Raw genomic sequence first — 17207 nt, 5'->3', positions numbered from 1 at the left:
CTTACGTCTTCTTGGTGAACCACACCACTTTTAGCTCCTCCCTGTAAATTAGTTCCCCTGTTCCCTCACTCATTTTTGTGCCTTTTCTTCTGCTGCTGCCTCAGTGTTTTATCACCCTCATAAAAGCACAGGTACCAACATTTCAGTTGCATTTCAGGATCATCATTGTAGAGGTGAAATCATCTATGTAGTCTTGCTTTCTAGTATGCTCTTTATTAACTTAAAGATTGCTTTAACTTAGGATGCCAGAGCATAGTGTTTATGTGCTCTCACACATAAAACCTTCTTCAGGTCCATTCCAAGTGTATGACCTGTACATATTTACATGAAGCAAAGCAAAGTACTGGAAATACCCTAGGGTATTTCAGGCCTTGTTTTCGGCAAGTGTATTTGTAGTTGCAATTCACCCAGATGCAGATACAGCTGTAAGCCCGTCCTACAGCTCAGTCTGCCTCAGAAGCCCAGGCTTCTGCCTCCCTTCCACCACTACCTGCCCAGTTCTCCTCCTCTCCTAACCTTCATGAAGCACCTTCAGTCCTTCCAACACCCCTTAGTCACTGTTATGCCAGCTGCTGCCTTCTTCAAGATTTCTGGAACCAATTTGTCTTGACTGCCTGCTGATTTGCCGCTTCCACTGACCAACATCAGCTGGTTCCAGTAGAGCCCAGCTCTGCTTCCCTTCCTCTTACGGCTTTTATCAATACTCCCCTACATTGACTGAGTTTATACTAGGGACAGCAGAGCATCAAAAGCCTGCCTTGCATATTCATCAAAAACAAGGTGAAGTTTTTGATCATCTTTAGCTTGCATGGCAATTAATTCTACCAAAAAAATAAAAAGAAAGCTCGCTCTTGTGCAAATAATTACACCTTAATACAGAGAGCTCAGTTATACCCGAAGAGCAAAGCTGTCAGGCAAATCTCATTGCAGAGTTTTAGGAGGATTTTTTCAAGGATCTTGAACTCAGGCCACTGATAAGGATTGGGAGTTAAAATAATTGACTTGGTGTTGCTGTGGGAGAGTGTGCAGCAAACAGAAGACTGCTTTGACTTGCTTACAGTAACTGTGCCATTGAGGTGATGTGTTGGAGTTCCATGAAGTACTGCAGTGTATTTTTGGAGCTTCTTAAGGGTTATTGGCTGGGTATACCATATTGCTTGCAGTCGACACAAGAGGTGACAGAAGTGAGGCTGGCTGAAGCCTGATCACCTGGTGGTGGAGCACCAGGGTTGAACATATTTTCCGAGCCAACCAGAGATGTCGTAAGGCATTAGTCACTGCTATAAATGAGTTATTATCAGCAGGTAGGCTAAAAGAGCTCTCAAATTAGAAACTGAATTGAGTGATTGTTGGTATGGCACTCAAAAAAAAAAAAAAAAAAAAAAAAGGCAGTGGCATCATTTTGAAGTGGCATCTTCCAAATGTTTCAAATACCTATCCAATTTCTGTTTTAGCTGGAGTCAACTCTCAAATAATTCTCATCCTTTAGCTTATCATTGGACAGTGGCTAGTTTCTAAGTGAGCTTGTTCAGGAAAGGAAGATTGAACAGCTCTTACGTACATTAACATCCAGCAAGAATCACGAGTTGGACAAAGATGGGGCATCTGGTTTGGGGCCCGGCTGTACTGTTATGCAGCTGAACGAGAAATAAAGGTTTTCTTCCCTGAATGAGTCATTTCCTATTTTTGTCATCAGTTCCTCGCAACCATCTCTCAGCTGCCCAGAGAGATGTGGTTTGAAGTCTCTGAGATAACTATACTCTAAGCTTTGGATGTGGTGGAGCAGATCTGTACTTTGCCAGGTTTGTACATTTTTCCCCTGATTAATGTCTTCTTTCACAGTTTCAGCTGATTGCTGGTTCCAGTTGTGATCTACAGGCAGACGGGATTCATGAAAAAAATTCAGCACCTTACATAGCTTCTTAGGGTGGTATGTGAGAGCTTAAACAGATCCTCATAGAACACATCTTTATATATAAAAAAAAAATAATTTTAGTTATCTCACAGTCGTAATTGGCAGTCATTTTAAGAAGGTGGTGAATTTTTGGCACTTGAGTTCACCAAAGTATTCCAGTACAAGAGTAGATTGCTAAGTGCTGAAGCCAGGGAGACCTGTTTCAATCAAGCAGTCTGAGTTCAGCATAAAACGGGCCAGAGAAGTGCTTATCCCAGCTATTTTCAAAGAAAGACAGGAGACCTGGAGAACTGCAGGCTGCTATTACATCAAATACTGACTGTCATAAACTGATAAAGAAACATACATATCCTGGTTAGACACATTTATATAAATTTCTGAACAGAACAGATAAGCCTTTTTTTTTTTTTTCTTCTGTGAGGACACAGTTTTGTAAGGAAGTCAAACAGGATACCACACCGTTTTCTGGAAGCTAATGCTGTGTGTATATCATCGTGATAACCATACAATTTTATTAAAAAATAAATGTTAGATAACACTTCAACATTATCTTGGGAGTATGTTTTAAACAGGATACCAGAATGGTCAATTAACAACTGTGGAGAGTCTTACCAATCTACTACCAAGGTGATAGAAAGATGTGAAGGATTATTAAAAGATATGGGTAGACTGAAAGCCACTGATAAATGGAAGATGGGGGCAAAATAAAGAACATTGGTAAAACAAAACACTCGAGGTAATATAAGGCAACTCATAGCAGATACTTAAACACACAAAGGTAGATTTTAGAAATGCAGAAAGGCAGCAGCACAGCAGAAATATTTGGAAGTTGCAGTATTATTAACATATGTTTGGACAGGGGTCTGGATGTGTTTGGACTCCAACATGTATTTGGCAAGGGTCCGAAGCCAGACAGGTATGACAATGGCTTGTATGCAACAGATGGAGTTGAATAGTATTTTTATGGGGTTTGTTAACTTTTTGGCTTGTCTTTGAAAGGAACTGGGCATTTTCATAGAAAATCTGACCGTGGTGAATTTTAATTCTCTTCTTTAGTTCAGTAGAGCCCCAGATTGCTAAATGCAAGCCTGATGTAGTGTCTGATTTATGAAGTTCTTCATGATTTTCATCTAGTGACTGCCATTGGAAATGATTATCTACATGGAAACTCAAGTGAGATTGTGTATTTGCATAAATCCGTTTATTGAAATGTGAAATTAAGTCACAGAGGATTAAGATTTCACATAGATCATGCTAGACATTACAGATCAGTGTATCTAGGAAGTTCACTAAAGCCAATAGAGTATCTTCCATTTTTTGTTGGGTTATGATTACAACCCTGATGACTTTAACTAAAGCCCTGTTTATTACAGTGTCTTGTGCTAGCGCTCTATAAAAGTTCACAGCCAAAGTAAGCCAAGAACAAATTAATAAAAGAGTATCTTACCACAAGACAGTCTAGGAGGTCAGAGAAGCAGTGCCAGTGCAGTCCTTACTCCTATAAGATTTGCTCAGTTTCTTCCCAGACTGTCTTTTTAAAGAAGACATGAGAATGCAGCCAGTTTCTTGAGGGGAAATGAATCTAGCTGTGGGATGCAACGTGGTCTAAATAGCAGCTGGGCAGCAACCTCTGATTTATAGCCAGGGACCTGCATAACCCTCAGGGTGGGCTGAAACCAGCTGCCTGGGCACACTCAGCTTTCCTACAGCAGGGTGGGAATGCAGTGCTTCACCAAGTCAGCTGCCTGACACCCATCAAAAAATGGCATTTCCTTGCCAGAAATTCACACTGGGGTAGGTGATGCCATTCAGGTTTGCAGAAGGGCTTCTGGACTGCAGTCAGAAAGCCAGTCATCATCTCTGGGGCCTAGAAAGGGACTCTGCTCTCTGCAAGAACCACCAGGAGTCTGATTCGGGTACCCAAATATAGGTGTCCAATGTGATGGAGATCCCCTGGTGTATCCAACTGCTGCTGCAGGAAGGCAGGGGAGCTCCACGTGTCCTTTGGCAGAGCTGCCAGCCCCATGCAGATGTCCTGGTTACTCTAGACATCTCAGAGGGCACAATGGGCCTACAGGGGCTGAACTGTGCCTACAGGTGGTTGGCTGAAGTGCTTTTAAAGCTGCGTTGACTAGTGACTAGAGCTCCATTGGTTCCAGTAAAGAGGCTAATAAGAAAGTTGCCTTCTCCTTGGTCTTTGAATGACTAGCCAGCCCTTGGCTCTATAAGCAGTAGGGAATTAAGAAAGGGCAGAAGGAGATCGGCAAGGAGGAGGCACTAATAAATCCTGTTCTGCTTTGCTTGAGTTAAAGGTCTGGACTTCCAGACAACAAAAAGCAAGGGAAGCTACTGTGAGTGCAGCCCAGCAGTGCCAACGTACTGACGTGGCACATTTGGCCCACCTCTGCCAGCTGGAAGAGAGGCGTGCCGTGCCCAACCAGTGGCACTTACTGTCACTAAACCAGTATTTCAGGATAGCCAACTCTGCTTCTTAACCGAGTTTTCAGATGTGACTTTGTGAATGTATGCAGTCAGGATGGTACAGCGGAGCTATTTCAAAGCTCTAATTGACGTCAAGCCTGATGTGACTCATGGACCGCATCGGAGCCCTACAAGTTTTTGTTGTGTGTTTTTTTGTTTTTTTTTTTTTTTTTTTTTTTTTTTTTAAAGTCCGTGATAAGTGATAGACATTTGTGCAGTTCTGTACTTTGCTTCCGGGAGGACAGTTGTGGATCTCACGCGGTTCACCAAGGACGATCTGAAGACACCTCCCATCACTGATCTCTGGCAGTCTCCGCAGCAGCAAGTCCCAGCCGGAGGCTGGCACGAGGCCACATAACACAAGTGGGACACGACTGCAGGCAGCAGCTCTGCCACCACCTGCCTTCCATCCTTTCCTATATCATGCTTCTCGTGTCATCCGTAGGAAGCCTATGTAAACAAATAAGCCGGTGAAGAAGTTCATCAGGGATGCAATTTTTAATTAGGTCACTGATACTCTACAGGGCTGAGCTGCGTGGGGCAGGGTAGTTTTCAGTGTCGGCCCTGCCTGGCACTCTTTGGTAGCACCTCAGCGATGTGACCCTTCCCCATCCCCACCGACCTCCGGGTTATTCGTGGCGGGGAGGCAGGAGGGAGCAGACGGCACAGCTAATGAATTCAACTGCTTCGGAGTGAAGAGGAGCAGCGAACAACCCACAGTTTGTGACACGAAGCTGATTTAGGATGGGACTGAAGCATGCAACACCTCACAAATGCCAGCTTCACAGAAAACCCTGTAAGCAGTTGGCATACACAGATACACAGTTTCTGGAATTAATTTTTAAATTTATTTTTTATTTTACTTATTGCCCCTGTTGTGTTCCCTATCACAGGCTCCTTTAAATCACCGCAGGACAGCCTTCCCATAGCACTGTTAGGTACTTCTAGTGTGAAGAAGCCATGTTAGTGGAGCCTGTAAAAGCCCCCCACCCTTTCATCTCCTCAGTGCCACCAATGAAATATGTTCTTGTCACCTGAATAGAGCATGTAAGTTGGCAAGTTTAAAGAACTGTGATAGTACTGCAGGTTACACTGAAGAGCTAGCAAGGCATAGGGAAAATCTTCTCCTGAAAGGGAGGAGCTGAGTTATGCTTTGGCAAGTACTCCTAACTAATGTTCACTTTAGGAATCTGGTACAGTGATCAAAATATTCTGACTATAGTGAACATGTGCAGTATTCCAAAATTAGCTTGCTTTCCTTTGTAACAGCTCGAACCCACCTTGCAGCTTGCAGCCTTTGATGTGCTTGGGAAAAACATCACTAATTCTTTGACATCAGGGCTTGACCAGGCTGAATGAACCAGTGGCATCCAAATGGGTTCCCTTCTGGCCAGAATAGAGAGATGAGTAAGTGAGCACATCACTGTCCTTTTGCATGTGGCAAAGTGAGCCAGCAAAGTATTGGTGGTAATGTGCTTAAAATACTTTGAGTGCTTTGTCCTAGTTTGGTACATCAGATCCAGGAGTTTGCTTGCAGCAGAATTTGGGAAAAACAAAACAACAACAGAAACACAGCTAAAAAAAACAACAACAACAACAACAAAAAAGGCATGGTATCACCATAATTACCAATAAAAACTGAACTAGCAGTGGATAAAGCTTTCAAATACATTGTCACCAAAAGGTCATTACAAAGCAAAGCACAAATTGTGAAACAGGCAAAAGAGCGTGGTGAAGTTCGGAGCCAGCAGGCAGAGCTGAGGACAGACAGAGAAGGACTGATTGAGGCCAGGGACGGGAAGCAAGGAACAGCTTCCTTGCTGGGTAAGTGCAGCTTATTCAGAAGACAGAAGGATCCTCACCAGGCAACTAAAAGCAACTAAAACAATATACCTTCTTTGTTATTGTACCAGCCTAAAAAAATCCCCGTACTCATCCTACAGAAAAAAATGTATGGCTAACAAACCAGAGGAAATTTTTATTGTACTGAATTGGTGTAAAAAGGAGAATATATATATACTTTTTTTTTTTTTTTTTTTTTTTTTTTTCTCCAAGAGCATTAAAATGATGGCATTTTCTAGCTTGTGATGCTTTGTGGCAATGTTGCTTTGTAATGGAAGGCTATAGGTTAAGATCAGGAGATAATGTTAACATTGCAAGGAACACAATAAAAAAATGTGATACATGTTTGCATGCATTAATGGATTCTTCAAAGGAACCAGTATGAAAACAAAATAAAAATTGCCAGACATGCTTGAGCAGTAATTTTGAGTTTGTTGTATGTAAAAAAACATTCATTGTTCTGGATGTTTTTTTTAAGGGAGCTGGCTGCAACATTGACACAAGCAGTTCAATCTCATGCAGGTGTCTGCAGTTGCTAGGAATATAAGAGATGTCCTGCTTCTGCTCCAGATGAAAATGATTAATTTTTGCATTACATTTCCATTAAATTTGTCACCCTCTAACACCACTCATAGCTGTCCATAAGCTGTGAAAAAAATCTGTAGGTCTGAGAGCATGCTAGAAAAAAACATAGCATCCCATTAGGATGAAAAAGACAGAGCAGGAACAACCCTTCTCAGCACCACTGTTCGAACATACACAGCAGTGGGACATGTGTCTGACAGCTTTGGTGTGTTCTTTCATTTACATTACAGCGGAGTGTTTGTGGCAGAAAGTCGGTGTGAGGAGTATTCATTATTCCTTTAAGGAGCCTGACAGTTCAGTATGTCAATATACCACAGGCTAGCAGTGCCATCAACCATCCGCCAAGATATAGATTAAACCCTGTTCCAGCATCAGGGTTTCTTGATGCAGTCACAAGATTTGATGGGATTGGAGCTCAGATCATGGGGTGAAAGTTAGTGACGGGTGATGTGTTTGTGAGGTGTTTTGAGACAGGAAGAAGATGTCAAGAACTAGATAAAACTTGCGAGAGAAAGCACGATTAGCACACTGGGTATGAAGGTGATGGAAAATGAGAAGTGATTCAGTCTGACAAAAACAAACAAAAAACAACTTGAAAGGAGTCCTCAGGTACACCTCTGTCATTTGTCTCAGATACAGAAAGAAGTAGGCTTCTCATGCAGCACTGGACACCTACAGCAGGTGTGCTTCTGTCACTGGTTGCTCAGAGGTCCTTTAGAGTCAGTGGAGAAAAATTGGGACTTTTAGGTCATGATTCACTTAATCCTAACCCAGACATTTAAATAAGTCCTGAGGAAGTTCCTCTTTCTTTGTCTTCTCTATGAACTGTCATAGATAGCCTCAATGTAAATGTCTACATGTGAGCAATCTGAAGTTACCCAAGAAGATATCTGTCTTGGGTACTTCTACACATTTCAGTTTTCTAGTCTGGGACCATTCTGATGACTGGCTGCGTGGTGGGTGACTGGCCACATCAGCTCGTTCAAAGTACTCCTGCAAAACTCAGTCCTACAGGAGGGCAGCTCCAGGCTGCAGTGATGCTGTGCAGAAATCCCAATGCAACTTTCAGCACCCAGTTTGGCAGCAACAAAAGTAGCTGGAAGTCTCCTCAGAGCCTCTTATGGGGAATGAAGAAAACGGGACATTCTTTCAGCAAGAGAGCCAGAAATGTAGCCGAAGTTTGGTGCTTTGAGAGTGTGTCTATATTAGTGTTTTACTCTGGATCAAAAGAGTGCTTTTAAAGCTAACCTTCTGGTCCTTCCACCTGCTGGTTCTTACATTATGGTTCACACAGTCTCAAAGCACACGAACATATTTTTTTTAGATAACACAGCCTGGAAGATGAAGGCCAGGCATACACCTAATACATTCCAGATGCAATAGGTATTCAGTCTGTGGTAGCAGACAAGACAAGACAAGCCTAAAGAAAAAAAAAAAATCCCTAAAATTTATATAGTGTGGGTACCAGGTCTTCAGCACTGACAGTTTTGCTCTACAGGTCTGCAGTCAGTTTCCTCTACCTGCTGATGTAACATAAAGTGAAGTGAAGAAGGACCTAGAGGAGCCCCTTGCTCCATTATCCATTGGAGGAGTATAGGAATAGCCAACAAAAGGACTTTACATCTACTTTACATTACTTTTACAAAATAGAGTGCTTAAACAAAGGAAACATCCATTAAATGTGGGCAGAAACAAGTCCTGCACAAGACCTGTAGTAGTGAATTTATTGAGAATGCAAAATGCCTGCTGATTACTGATTACTCTTCCAGGTCTCCAGAGTTAGTATATCTGTCTGAGATGGCTAATAAATTCAAGATGCAGCTACCCATGGGATTTTGTTTATAGCAGTACTGCTTCAGGACTTCATCCGATCATAAATTACTGTAAGCTAACCATGATATTGTTACCCACAGATTAATATGGCTGCGAAAGAACAACACAAGCTGCAAAGCAAAACAGGAAGACTGTTTCCAGCACTATTGACCTGAGTGCACCAGTTACTTCAGTAAGAAGTAATATTGCACACCTAACAAAAATAAAGGATTATCATCAGTACCAGAACTACCAGAATCCCAACACTTTAGGTTAAATCTGTGACTTACAAGATGGCACCAGAAGCTGATGAGAACCGCCACCAAATGTATGTTGTACTGTATGTTTTGGGTGTGTTACCAGCACCTTTTGCACCACAGATCCAAAACACAACACCTTATAGACTGCTGTAAGGAAAGATAACTCCTTGCCAGCTAGACCCATGACTTTGTCCAAATTGTCCCACTGACCTTGCCAACTGGATGCCTCAGGGCAGATTCCTGTGTCATATCTCCTGCTAGTTGATTACCCTTAAGAGAAGACAAAATCATGTTCACAGCATGCACTAGTAGGACAGCCCTGGTTGTGCAGAGATGCCTAAGAACCTGAATGAGCAGTCCTTGCAACAAGGCTGTCAACATCTGTCCCAGAGGAGGAGGAGAAAGAGGTGGTGCCCTCCTTCACTCTCTTCACAAAGTGGCTCTGGGAGGAGAAGAGAGAGGTGTGATTGCTACCATCAATGAGATGGTTCTTCAGAGACAGGGAGGATATCAATGCAGGGGCCAAATACCAGGCTGGGCTCAAGGCCAGTGCTTTTATTGTTGGTTTCCCAGGGAAGGCAAAACAAAGTGATAACACAGAAAACAGCAAAAGTTGAAAGAAACTATTAGCAAACCATGAAACTTAATGTACAAGAAAGTGAGCAAGTAGTGGAGCAGGTAAGGGGGCAAATATGTCAATACTGGGAGCAGCAGCAGCAAGTACCAGCCTGCCAAGCACTAGCTAGACAGCTCTATCAGCTATAAATTCTAGCACATACCGATCAAATCCATATTTATCTTGGCTCCGGCCAAGCATCCCCAAAGCTATTTGCTCATTCCCCTCCTCCAGTAGGACAGAAGGAGAAAATAGGAAGAAGAAAAGTGACACAGCTTGTGGGTTGAGATAAAGACAGCTTAATAGGTAAAGGAAGAGAAAAACTGAAGTGAAACTAGAGAAATTGCTCACCACCTCCCACAGGCAGACCGATGTCCAACCAGCCTCTGAACAAGGGCCACTTTGGAAGTCCCACCACCCCTTCTTCTCCCTCTACCCCAGTTTTTCTCCCTGAGCATGGTGCTATGCAGTATGGGACATCTCTCCCATCAGTTCATATCAGCTGTCCCAGCTGTGTCCCTTCACAGCTTCTTGCCCACCTGCAGCCTATTTGCTGTGGGGGCTGAGTGGGAAAAAGAGAAACCCTGACACTGTGCAAACAACTGCTCAGTGGGTAGCCACTGCTGTGCCACCAACACTGCTTTAGTCACAAATCCAAAACACAGCACCATATGGAGCCCTTGTGGGGAAACTCAGCTCCATCCCAGCCAGACCACTACACCTTGGAGCAAATGCCAAGTGATGATAACAAGAACGGCTTCATATGGCATCTAAGAGAGCCTTCTCTGCTTCACAAACCTTAAGGTTTTCCTCATGCAACGTATTTGCATACTTCTGAAGAAGTTACAAAACCCTTTACCCTTCCTGTATACAAATGGACACGCTGATTCTCTGGAAGAAAAAAAGCATATATATATATATATATATATATATATATATATATACACACTTTGCATACCTTGCTCTTTAATAATTCCATTTAAAACAACTAGATTTGATATGTTGCTGTAGTTCTTTTTCTTAAGACTAGCAAACTGTTTCAACCCTTCATATGGTTAAAATGGAATTTTCCTGAGAATGCTACTCTGAATAAAATTTTAGCAAAGCTGCTACATAAAAAGTAGATGCCTTTTACTTAAAAAAAAAAAAAAAAAGTATATTAGAACCAAGGTATCTTATCAGGTGTTTGTTCTGTAAAATTGGTGTATTATGGAAAAAAAAAAAAAAAAGCATGTAGAATAAGTTCAGTGCTACACTTTAAAATTCAAAATTTGTTACGCTGATTTTCTGAGATGTCAGGAAACCACCACGACTAAATGCAGTGTGCTACAAGGAACCACAACTTTTTTATTTTTGCATATGGTACATAAAATTAAAGAGACACAATTCAATACATGCCTTAATAGCTAATGTTCTTTAAAAACTGAAATTTAGAAATCGTGATCTTTGTTGAAAAGTATTCCTACTTCCACTCAAAAAAAAAAAAAAAAAAAAAAAAGGGCATTAAAGCAATTGCAGCTTCTCTGCATGGCAACAAACCAACACAGACAATTCTGGTCCTCTGTGGGTGTCTCTGCATATAACATGATTTCATACACTGATGTAATGCTGCTTCTCTGTTCGCTAACACTTCCCATTCATTTGCAAAGGAGGTGTACGCAAAAAAAAAAAAAATATATATATATATATATATTCTATTGTAAGCATTTATTTCCTCCAAGAATGGAGGAGGCTAGCAAAGCTAAGCATAAAAAAGAATAGAGAAAATCATACAGCTTAGATGCAAACAAAAAGTTACATCCTTCCCCATGCCTACCTTTTGTAGAGCAGCATCACTCTTGTTCTCCATGCAAATGAACCTCTTTTGCTTGTATTAAAGCAACTTGCTTGTCCCAGTCAAGGACTTATTGTACATGCCCATGTACAAAGCCATAGCAAGCCAGAGCACAAACCAGAGAGTCTGGCAGCAGGGCTGGTCCCTGCCTCTCCAGCCGCTGGTGGGTTTGTCATCAAGGCAAAACCTTTCCACCTGGGCTGACACCAGCACCCTGTGCAGAAAGCACACCGTGTCTGTGTGTTAGTGATGCCCACACCAGTGTCCCCTGATGGGCAGCTCCTGCTGTACCTGCTCCCTGCAAAGCTGAGTCTCTGGGTACAAAGTGCAGAGACGGCGCTCAGTTTTTGTGACGTGCATGACAAGACCTTAAAAATAAGAATACAGCAGTGACAGTGTTTAGATGTTAAGCATTTAAGTGTTTGTTTGCACTGTGTCTGCAAGCTCCAAGAGTCAGTGGGAAATCAAACCAACAGGCTCTATTGTGGTAGAGCTATATAATAGAGTATATATAATGACAACCTAATCAATACAGCTCAGAAAGCCTAAAATTGGATTGATTCACTGCAGAGTAGACACTTGATGGCCATCTAGCCGAGGCCCTCTGTGCTCACAGAAATGGGAGTACGCAGCACTAGCAAAATCTGTAGTCACCTGCACTAAGGCATCAGCCTCAAACTGGGTCCTACTCACCCGGCCAGTGAATTTTGTGACAACTATGCTCTATAAGACAAAAAAGTAACAAGCATCGTTGTCTAGGTTTTACTTTTATGGCAGTAAAATGGTCTGACAGATTGTGGTAACTGAAGCAGTGAGTTATTCACATAGAAAAACACATTGTAAATGGGTATCGCACAAGGAAAGTATGCTTTTCCTTACTTATTAGAAATGTTACAAAATGTTCCCCCTTTCCTTTTATGACAGCACAATGACAGTCTTGTGTTATGTCACATCTCTCCATTGACATGATCCAAAGTCATAAAACCTCAAAAATTAAAGTGAAGTTAGACAATTGCTAAGCTACAGCCAGCATCATCCTGACCCAGACTGAGTGCATTCCCCTATGCATCTATATCCATCTGCTCTTTTCCTTCTTCTATGCCAAGATTATCCATCATCTGGGGCAAGGGAATGCCTTTTATTTCGTGGCTGTTCAGGACTAAGGAATAGGTGCTACAAGAACACAAATCACCAGCAGCACGGTGTCTGTGATGATTTATGCGCCCCTGCTAGCTTGCCTCTTCTGCAGAAGACCTGAAATCCTTGCATACTTTTTATGAAGAGGCACGTTAACTTTCTTTTTTAACACTTGCACCCCCAGTAGCTGGCGAAAATGATTCAGGATAATGAATCTTTTAAGCGTTACTGCTGAGCATCACCATACCCAGCAGGAGCCTGGACCACTCATTATTTTCTCTAGATTAGGCACAGGTGGTGTCAGGTGCTCTTCTCAACCAAAACCAGTAAAGGTAAATTGGTGACAACCCAGTCTGTTTGGTGGAGAGATGAGCATGGAGTAAACCAGGGGACAAGTTTTATTCATGGGTGGAGCAGTTAGGCCAAGAAAAGGACCAGAAGAAGTGCTGGCACTTCCTTTGCAGGAGCTTTCTGCTGATATTTGGAAGTAATTACCTCAGTAATTCTGTGAGAGGGAATCTCAGAGACATAAGCTCGCAATAATGAAAGTGCAGTAGCTATGGTTACTGAGCAAATGGAGAGAAAGCAGAGCTGAACTGCAGCTCTGGGCACTGTACACAATTTTAACACCAAAAGCCTAGTTTTAGCTCTCCAAAACACAGCTACGAGAACAGCCACCCACGGTCCCCATTACAGTGTGTGTCTGTATATATATGTGTGTGTGTGTTTATGTGCACGTGTGTGTACATGTATCTATCTGTCTGCAGATATATCTACAGTAGGATGAGGGGAAGACAAAGAGAACAGGGAAAGGTGTCAGCTTGTAGACAGACCATCACACAGCTATGGAGTTTGTCAGATACTTGGAGGAAACAATCCTGTGTGTTCAGTCAGACACCCAAGGCCAACACCCTGGGACTTTCCCCAGGAAACTTCTGCTGCCAAGAAGAGGAAAGGTTGTCTTTGTCTTCCTTTTCCCCGAAGGATTTCTAAAGAGACACAAGTAGCTCACTGTAAGGCAACTCTGTCTGCACGGCAGGCTTAGTGCAACCCTTCCAGGAAATCTCACGTCAACCTGAAGGCTAACGAGTGTAAGTCCTGCTAAAGCACAGCAACAAGGTGGAACTTGGCAAGTGCCACAAAGCCCCTTGAGAAAATGGGTATTTAAGCAACTAATCCGCATTGAACTTCACATAAAATTGCTTCAAGTGGCCGTTGACCTAACCAGCTGGTGGCTTTGCAGCGTGGTGGGAACAGCGTGGTGTGCTGTAGCCCTGCCCACGCGGTGGGTGTTGCAGTGGATTTACCTGCTGCGTGCTTTCCCAAGCCCTTCACACCCACATTCAACAGCAGCCTGGCCACATCCACCCCCAGGCATGGATTTGGGACTGGTTACATCTGCATAGCTGTGTTCACACCTTCACTGGCAGTATCTTAAAGCCGTACCTATGCTGCCCAGACAGCGCGCTGTCCTGAGCATGTCCCATTCCCCAGTTTGTACCTACAAATCTATTCCTCAAAAGGAAAAAAAAAAAAAAAAAAAAAAAAAAAAAAAAAAAAAGTCTGTGTGTTTTCATCCACCTGTTTCCAAGATATGGCAGAAATTAGTCTTCTATTTTATTTTATTTTTTTTGTTCTATAAACTCCTTCTAGACAGGCCTGGAGATACCTGCGCTGTACAACTGACTCTAGTCAAAACACATTTGCCTCGTGGGCAAAATTGACGTAGTTTTAATAGTTACTTTAAAGATATAACACTTGTATTGCTTTGATCATGAAGATAAAACATTATATATTTAGTTTTAGGGCAGTAGGTTTCCGGAGAAGACTTCTGGTTCTACCTTCATTCAGCACCATACAGTCTGAACTCAATTTAATACAATCAAAATTATGGGAATTCAATCCCAATTTCTTTCCAACAATTAAAAGAATACTTATTTTATTCACATCAGTATACAGACCCCCTGCACACATACAGAAAGTAATTTTTCTTCTATGTTATAAGTAATAATAAATCAAATTGAAGATTTAAGAACAGAATCCAGAGTAAGTTAAAGAAAAAAAAACACACTTCCTATGGCCACTGGTAAGTGGTTAAGCTTCATCTTAACCACTAGAGCCCAGGAAAAATGAATCACAGAAACCCTCTCATCTTGAGAAATTTATGCATCCTATAATCCCCAAAGGGAACAATTGCATCTGATAAAAATCTTTAGACCAAAATTAGAAAGTAACAATAAAGCTGACAGAACTGCCTGAAATACATATTTTAGCAGAATGTTATTAGAAAGTCAGCATAAAGTGCCTCTTAATCATACTCATCATGTATCTATTGGCAGTAAATCCAAGCAACTCCGGTTTTATATACCCCTGTAGACTTTATTTTATTGCCTACTTGCTTAGTAAATTTAAACTAGGTATATGGGCACAGCGTCTAGAGTGTCACCTGGAAAAGGTAACTTTCTATCACTCATTACAAGCCTGCTTTAAAACATCCAGTGCTTGGAGCCAAAGCCATGAGTTTGCAAAGCCCAAATTGCTGGTCAAACCATTAAAAACATCCATCATCAGAGTATTTTTTAATCTCAGTGCAGTCATCCTAATAACTCTGCCTTGAAGTTCACCCAGACGTTTTAACCAGTGGCAGTCCAGAGAGGAATTAATAAACCTCCAATCCTCATCATGCCCACTTTTCATTCCAGCGGAGTATCTACAAATATGAGCTAAACAGAAGGCCCATACATACTACCAGGCAATGACGTTGCAGTACAGTGTGTAAAAATCAGAGTGAACTAATCAAATGGTGATTGATGTGCTATACAAGGGCTAATTACAGTCAAATTCTAGGAATTATATCTTTGTTAACTTCCACGTTATTTTCCAGGAGAGGCAGCCAAAAAAAGCCTACTACAGGGTACCAGTTGGCATACAAGTTCTAAGTAAGATGCTTTGCAAATATATTTAGTACATTAAACTTTTCAGTTACTAGCAATTCAAGCAACTGCTTTAGGAGTTAAGAATCTCTAAATCCCATAATCTGAATCTTCAGTTCCCCTAGGAAAAGACTGATAAACCTGGACTTCTCCCAGTCCCACTGGCTAAGGCATGAATAGCGTTAATGTTGCCAGAGCAGGACGTGAGGAAACACGCAACACTTTCCATCAGGCACCGTGAAGTCCCACGTCAGATGTCACAAGAGTTTCCAAGCTGTTGCACAGTGCTTTAGCAGACAAAAGGAGAAATCAATTCAGTGTTTAAAAATTAAACACTCAAGCTCCCATTGTAATTAGTACTAAAACAGGATGGAGAATTTAAATAAAGTTCGACAATAGGCTTTTACACCGCACACAGTGCATTATTTTTAAAAGACAGTTATTATTTCAGATGTTCAGAAACTTCTGACAAGGGACTAATTCATAACACCGGATTACTGGCCTTAGCAAAATGGACACTATTGTCTCTTAAAGCCTAAATTATTGTGAAATCTCAGATGCATTATGTTGTCTGCCTTCAACTATATTTAACACCGCTTTATTTTTTAAAAATACAGCTTTGAAAGTGAGATGACAAGAACTAGATTTATTTGGTCTAAAGGGATAAGAATTAAAGGAAACAGCAAGATAACTGTATAAATATTTACACACAAAATAATGAAAGGAAGAGAAACATTTCCAATGGGAATAGTTGTAATAGTGTAAAGGGCTAAAGCAGAATCAGTTTAAGCTCTGTATTAGGAAAAAGTGGTTTTGAAGACACCAAGAATGGCTGGACAGAAAGGAAACTTTGTGACTGCTTTTTTAAGTGAATCAATTGATTCTTCTCCTTCCCTCCCTCCTAGGCAGCTAAAGAGAGGGGTTTTTTATTTCTTTCAGGCCTAATTGGTTGGGTTTTTCCATCTGATTTTCAGAGTCGGAGAAAAAGTGAAATAGATGGCCTTTGTGTCTGTTCATGAGTCACGAAAATTACCAGGAATGTTGAAAGACCACAGGATTAGAAAGTCTCGGGAGCTTCTGTCCTCCAGTTTCACACACTTCAAGGATGCCAACAGAGGAGACGTCTTAGCTTCTAGCTAACTCGCAGAAGGGCATGCAGGAAGGTCATGAAAACACCGTGGTACTCACCAATGTACCTGGGCAGTGCAGGACACTGTCAACCTACCTGGGAGAAGGCACACAGTACCCTGCACTTCAGGTGTGTTAAGGTGCTATTGTAGAGGAGGTTTTGAGAAAAGAGATAAACACGGGACATGACTGTCAGTTCAGTCACCAGGTGACGGGGAGGTGTTTGAGAGGAGATGATACTCTAAGGAATTAGGTTCTAGCTTATGTAGAAACATCTGCAGTTAGCCCTCACAGCATTTATTTGCATTTTGTGAGATGACCAGGACTTTGCCCACATATATGACTAAAAACAATTGTATTATTCTCTCATAAGAGCAATACAGTAAAAATCAGCTACGTTATTAACCTCTGGAAAAGCAAAGTCCTTCCCCTCCCTAATACATACACTGCAGGAGTATAGAGCCCCTGCTTTGGCAGTTGTAGATAAGTAATGCTGAAAAAGGCCCTGAAATGGACTACAAGCACAAAAGGTGGGCTTCTCTGCTTAGACAAAGCCATAATGCCCATTCAGCTCCCTCCAAAATGCAAGAGATCAATGCTGCCCTGTAAAAAACAGAGCGAGACCCTCCATGCACTTCCCACTGAAGCATATAAAAAATTCTCC

The 17207-nt window shown here is 41.8% G+C and overlaps 1 long non-coding RNA gene across 1 annotated transcript in view; it reads right to left on the bottom strand.

Moving 5' to 3' along the window:
* Positions 1-2415: 2415 nt before the first annotated feature.
* Positions 2416-17207, bottom strand: part of LOC116488019 — a 65310-nt gene continuing 50518 nt past the window's right edge. Inside the window, exons 5-6 of the long non-coding RNA XR_004253125.1 lie at positions 5677-5782; positions 2416-4846 (exon numbers count right to left, since the gene is read on the bottom strand). This is a non-coding gene — a long non-coding RNA (uncharacterized LOC116488019). The remainder of the gene's footprint in view (positions 4847-5676; positions 5783-17207) is intronic.

Source organism: Aythya fuligula, chromosome 3 (assembly GCF_009819795.1).
Source record: "Aythya fuligula isolate bAytFul2 chromosome 3, bAytFul2.pri, whole genome shotgun sequence".
Classification (NCBI taxonomy): Eukaryota; Metazoa; Chordata; class Aves; order Anseriformes; family Anatidae; genus Aythya; species Aythya fuligula.
The sequence above is the reverse complement of the archived record's forward strand: the minus strand, read 5'-3'. Positions and strand labels throughout refer to the sequence as shown.